This window comes from Callorhinus ursinus, unplaced genomic scaffold (genome assembly GCF_003265705.2).
Source record: "Callorhinus ursinus isolate GAN/ISIS: 27379988/994484 unplaced genomic scaffold, GSC_fseal_2.0 scaffold10, whole genome shotgun sequence".
Classification (NCBI taxonomy): domain Eukaryota; kingdom Metazoa; phylum Chordata; class Mammalia; order Carnivora; family Otariidae; genus Callorhinus; species Callorhinus ursinus.
This window is the reverse complement of record NW_027397072.1, coordinates 74,916,396-74,922,427: the sequence shown is the minus strand read 5'-3', so window position 1 is coordinate 74,922,427 and position 6,032 is coordinate 74,916,396. Positions and strand designations below refer to the sequence as shown.

Genomic DNA, 6,032 nt, shown 5'->3' with positions numbered 1-6,032 from the left:
AAGCAGCTTTCTGAAGTATTTCAAAACAATTTCCTTTGTATCTGAATGAAATCATGAGGTACTAAAGCCAACACGACCGGCTGATGTGGGGAGGGATGGAGAAGGGCAGGAACATGAATACCAACCATAGTGGCTCGCGCTGAGCAGGGCGCTCAGCGTTGCTTTAAGCACTGTGCAGACACCGTCTGATACACTGGCCCCAGGCAGGAGGTAGTGCTATTATTTATAGGTGAGGAACCCAAGGCCCAGAGCAGTTCAGGAACTTGCCCTGCTCCAGAAGCGCTGGTATTATAACGCGCAGGTCTGCCTGACCCCAGCATCCTGATCACGGATGGGGTGATGGGGAACAGCGGCACTGAGGCCTTAGATGGGACCACGAGCGGAGGCTTCAGGCTTCAACCAGGAACCAGTTCTGATGTCCTTAACAGGAGGAAAACGTGGCTAATCGGCACGTGGGTGGCTATGCCCTTGCTGCCTACCTGACACTTCTTGCGGCTATTTACATTTTTATGTATTTTTGTCTCATCCCCTCAACTGCTCTGACAGCTCCGGAAGAGGGGGGACTGTTCCTTGAGTCTCTTGCCTCCTGCTTGGTACCTGTTAGGCTCAGAAGCCCTTCAGTGAAAATGTAACTCATGGACTAGATTTTTCAGCCTATTGCCCCAGCCTCTTTGTAAATGAAGGACAGTCAGACTTGCAGATTTTAAAATTGTGGTAAACAAATTTTGTAAACACTTGATGGGGCATTTTCTGAACGTTCTACAGGTAGAATGAATTTAATGATGCCCCGAATTTTCTAAAACGTCTTTCATGCTATCTTCAGGTTGATGTTTCATGTAAAAGTTTACACTAGATTTTTCATCAACTTCTCTTTTAGACTGTCATGAATAAAATGTATATTCTGCCTATCAAAATATACCATCTGGGACTATCAGACTGTCCTAAAAGTTATTTTTTGCTTTAAAGAAAAAGAGGCTCTAGGGTTGTCCTTTAGGTTTTTATAGTGGAATAACGTATTGACAATACAATGCTGAAAGTAAGACTGGGGGTGAGGGGAGGAGAGGAACAGGAAAGAAAAGAAGAGAAAAGAAAAGAAAACACAGACACACACACACACAGCAGCTAATGCTAATCCTCCACTGATGTGCCCCTGGGAGCACAGGACCGACCCTATCAGGGTCTCCAGTGGTTCACGTACCATCAACAGATGACTTTCTGACCAGAGTTCATTTGCCACTCTTCCCCGGTACTGACATGGATAAAAGACCGCCAATCACCCTAACTTTAGCAATAACTAGAACAACGTCTTCCCTGTTGAAGGAGGGACATTCTCCACAGGGTGCTGCCAGCTCAGAACGCGTGGGACCACAGATGTCTCTTGGCTCATGAGAGCAGAATCCAGTCTGGGCATTTCATAGTTGAGAGGGGAAAATGGTTTCCTGAGGGAGGCTCGGGCAGTGGTAGTGAATCAGCTCTTGTCAATAGGGGACTTCGGGGAAGTCCAGCATTAGGAAGGCCCCCGTTTCGTGCAAACTGATCAAACGCAGATGTTTCCAAGGAGCTGACCTTATTCACCATGACTTCACTGGAGATTGAATGGCATATAGCGGGTTAGCAGCGCAGTGAAGGCCTGTTTTGGCAAGAGGGTATAAATGTATATACAGTTGGCAGCATGTGGATGACACCGGACAAACATCTCTTCTATTGATAAATACATGTTTTACTTCCAAACGGTTTTATGCCAGGGAGACATAGTGAAAAAGAAATATAGTTTCAGGCTTTGCTAGGTGTCTCCCGTGTACATCAAACTCTGAGAGAGATGAAGGGGGAAAAACATTAAAAATGGGTCCAACCTTCCGTCTTCCTGAAATATCAGTTTTCATATAAAACTCATCAGCTGAGCTAAGTATTAGGCTTGATCAATGGCAGGAAACTAGGGGATCAAATGCTAATAAATCAGAAACAGATACTCCCTCTTGAGCCAAAAATATATCACAAAACTGAAAACAAGAAAATCAACTGATGATTTTTTAATGCATGCGCAAGGAGAAAATAAACTTTTTGTGTGTGGGGGGGGGGAGGTGGAGAGCTGCACCTTAAATAGCAACATAGGATAAAATTCTGAAACACCTCAATCAAACTGGGACTTTCACGTAAGCAAAAGAAATAAGAAAGATCCAAATATTTAGTAAAGTCTGGATACAGAGGTGTAATCTTAGCGTTTGTGCACGAGCAGATGGAAAGATGGCAAAGTGAACACATTAAGAACTCAGCAGCCCTCGCACCTCTGTCTTTTAAGAATATTCCGTTCTATAATCCCATTCCCTTCTTAGTATTTTCTCTTATTCATTTTCATTCTGTGAAGTAAATGTTTCATTGAAACAAGGCATATATACAGAAAAGTGCTCAAATCATAAGTTTACAAATTCATGAGCTGAATGAATTTTCATAAAGCAGACCCACCTGTGTAACCAGCACCCAGCTTGAGAAACAATATTATCAACACCCCCAGAAGCCTCTCTTGTTTTGTGCTCCCCCGAGGACCATCACTACTCTGACCTGTAACACATAGATTTGTGTTGTCTGTTTTTGAGCTTTATATAAATGGAATCATAGAGTAGGTATTCTTGCATCTGCTTCTAATGCTCCACATCTTGTTTGTGCGATTCATCCATGGCGGTTAGTTGTGTATTTGTTAATATTTTAAACTGTGTTGTTTTTTAATAATACATATGCAGTCATTTCATTAATGCAGTCGTGTAGGTACAGAAACAATCTCTGTTCATTTCAGCACATTGCCCAGTCCCAGCACTCAGAAGAAAGTTCAAAAAAGTAACTAGCCGCCCGCAGAAATCACAAAGAATCCACCGAGCTGTGATAAAATTCCGACCTGACATGTCTGTAATAAAAGGCACATTATCACCAACAGCTTTGAAACCTTCATATGTGTTTTCCATTTATTTTTCTTAAGAATACACATGCAATTATTTTTTTTCTCTTACCCACCTTAAACAAGAATCCAGAGTGTGGTCCTGCTCTCTGAATGGAAACTGTTTGCCTCTGTGAAAACAGGGAGCTAAATTAAATTAGAAGATCCTGGTATTCAGTAAGACCAAACTTCCCTTCCTTCCTACTCTCCCATTCCACAATCTATCACCTAGAGTAATTAAGACCAGGGAGGTATCATCTTCACTGGATTAACCTTAACTAAATTGTACTCATTCAACATGTGCCCTTTTGATTAGTCCGAGCAGGGCCTGCTGTCTCGGATACACCCACCTTGTAATTCTACACACTTAATTAATTTCAGATGAATAGCAGAGGGGATAAGCTAAATTCTCTGATTAATAAACTCTAAGTCCTTATGTGTGTCAGAGTAGCTCAAGGTTTTCATCTTTCCTTTATTTCTGTGCCCTGCAAAGGCAAATGGAGATTGAAACACACACACACACACACACACACACACACACACACACACACACACAGCTCCAATTGTGTGAGGTTGGTCCGCAGATCCCTGAACAGTTTCGTCATTTTGTAAAGGGCAGACCTGGAGAGAGAAAATATTGCAAGAATTGTTGGTAAAATAGATCATTTTTCTGTGAAGTGGAATTTTGAATGTCCTTTTTCATCTGGACCTAACTCTTTAGTTTTTATTTGCACGTATTTCCTGTTTTAGGTACATTCTCGGTCACAAAAATTCAATATAAATGCCACGCATTTTGTATTTTTAATTCATTACTCAGAAGTAAAATACCCCGAATAGTCTGAGAACTTTTCTGAGAAATGGCTTGAAATTATGTGTTTAATCATCAAATTTAACAGCTTTCACATATATAATAAAAATGTGCCCTCATGGGCATCTCTGACAGGAAAGAAAATTATTTTCTTATAATAAAACAGATCCTGAGGATGTTTATATGCTATAATTTACCTCATATTAAAAGATGGCTAGAAAATTATATGATAGATTTGCAGTGTCTCCTTCAACCCAGAAAATTTATATGTCTAGTTATTAATGACTTAAAAACTACTATGATTTGCATAATTATATATAAAGAGTTCTTATGAAGTAGCTTTTATGTCCTATGATTCAACTTACTGAGGTCAGTTATATTCAGGGAATTTAAATTACTGATACTTAGGGAGGTAGCCAACATAGCTGTTAGTTTCTTATGTTGGTATGTAAGGAATTCTAGTTACATAAGACAAAAACACATATCTTAATATTCCTTATGTTATGTGTTTAATTAAGCAAGAGATTTTTTTAAAGGCCACTAAGCTATTTTATATAAAAAAATCACTTAAGAAACCATATACTCAACTCATATATTCAGATGTTAGGGCTTTTCTGATTTGTTACCTAAATTTAGTCTTTGTTCCAAAATTATTAAAAAAAAAAAGAAAGAAACCTAAGTAATTCTGTTAGTATTTTCTACCAGTTCAGAAAACTTAACTGTGAGATACTTGTACTTCATTTTTAATTGCACCACAAATTCCCAAACTATTAAATATTCCTACAAGTTAAAGTATTGCTCAATAATTTACCATTAAATGAGTGGGTGTGGAAGATTTTACTGATCATTTTGCTAATTGCTTATTTGTGAAAATTCTCAAAATGGTGGAGCCATTTGGCTAATTGAATGCAAATATTAAATAATTTTTGATTGATGACATGCATGCTGATAGGCACATCATTTTTCAGGATGCATCAGCTAAATGCCTTATCAGGTTTGTGTTATCTCCTCCATCTGAGACTGGGCACAGGGGCATTTTAACTCACGTCAGGAAATCTTATTCTCTGCCTTCCCTAAAACCAGATCCTACATTTGACCTTTAAAAAAAAACCCACAAAAGCAAGTAATTTAAGTCAGCCCACACCTGCACCATCTTCCAAAATATCCTCATATGAATGCCTAACACATCTCATTCCTGAGCACCTCAGGCAGCGGGAAAGGACAATTTATTCTCTCTAAAGAACAAAATACTGACATTGCAGTTTGTCTTCTTTGGGATCGGAGGAAAGTTGAGATATTATTCATGAAAGGGCAGCTAAGCTTGGCCCTGTGATTTAGATTTGTTCTACGAACCAACAACTATTTTTGAATGATGGCATCAGGTACTTACATAAAGGGACTTAACAGTTCTTTAGCCGGGTTATGTTCTGCTGTTTATGTGACACAATCGGAAACCTTGTGGATACTGTTTTAGATGATACATCACCAGGAAACTTTACATTAGGAAAGTAACCATATTATCTGGGATTGCTAGCTGTAGGGGAAGTTGCTTGGCTACATTTTGCACTTAAAAAAGAGAAATTCATTAGAACGTCTCCGCAAAGCATGGCGTAGTGGTTGCATCGCCAAGTAATGTCATCGTTGTGTGTCTCATACTCCTGTTGGCCTCTTTGAACAGGACTTACATCAATAAATTCAAGTTTTTGGTTTTGCTTACAATCGGCATTTCAATGAGGACAGGTCCACAGAAAATAACTGAGGATTTGAATAGTTTTTCGATATAATTTGAAGCGGTTTATCACCCTGTCTTTGAAGAAGAGCTCCGCTTTCCGCAGACCCATGGCGGTCGCCTCTCCCGGCTGGTAACAAGCGTCTCTGCGCCGAGCCCGGTTGCTCCGGGCCAGTTCGCGTTTCTGTGCCTCGGCGCTCGCTCGGACAGTCGTAGCCCCCTCGTCTTTTTCGTTCATGTCTCCGAAAACATACTTGCTTAAGGTCGTAGCATTTCTACTCGCGGACGGGAAGGCAAGCGCGAGAGCAGGGTGCAGGTGCCGGCGAGCGAGCGGCTGCGGCGGGCGCGGCGGGCGCGGCGGGCGGGCGGCGGCGCGGGGTGCTGCGGACGCCGGGGGCGGCTGGGACCCGGCTGCCGCGGCCAGGCTCGGCGCACGTGGCTCTCGGCGCCCCGCGGCCGGAGCGCGGCCGGTTCGTGCGCGCGGGTGCCTGCGGTTCTCGGCTGGAGCCCTCGCCGCCGCCGCGCCGGGCCCGGAGGCAGGGAGGGAGGAAGGGACGCCCGGGGGG

General features: G+C 42.1%; 1 long non-coding RNA gene across 2 annotated transcripts; it reads right to left on the bottom strand.

Moving 5' to 3' along the window:
• Nucleotides 1–1,717: 1,717 nt before the first annotated feature.
• LOC141373525 (uncharacterized) lies at nt 1,718–5,807 on the bottom strand. 2 transcript variants are annotated; one of them, XR_012379589.1, is made up of 4 exons: nt 5,128–5,807; nt 3,007–3,060; nt 2,464–2,559; nt 1,720–1,810 (listed from the first exon to the last, which is right to left on the bottom strand). It is a non-coding gene; the product is annotated as an uncharacterized lncRNA (long non-coding RNA). The 2 variants fall into 2 exon arrangements; XR_012379590.1 differs by lacking the exon at nt 2,464–2,559 and having other exon boundaries at nt 1,718–1,810.
• Between the last annotated feature and the right edge of the window lie 225 nt (nt 5,808–6,032).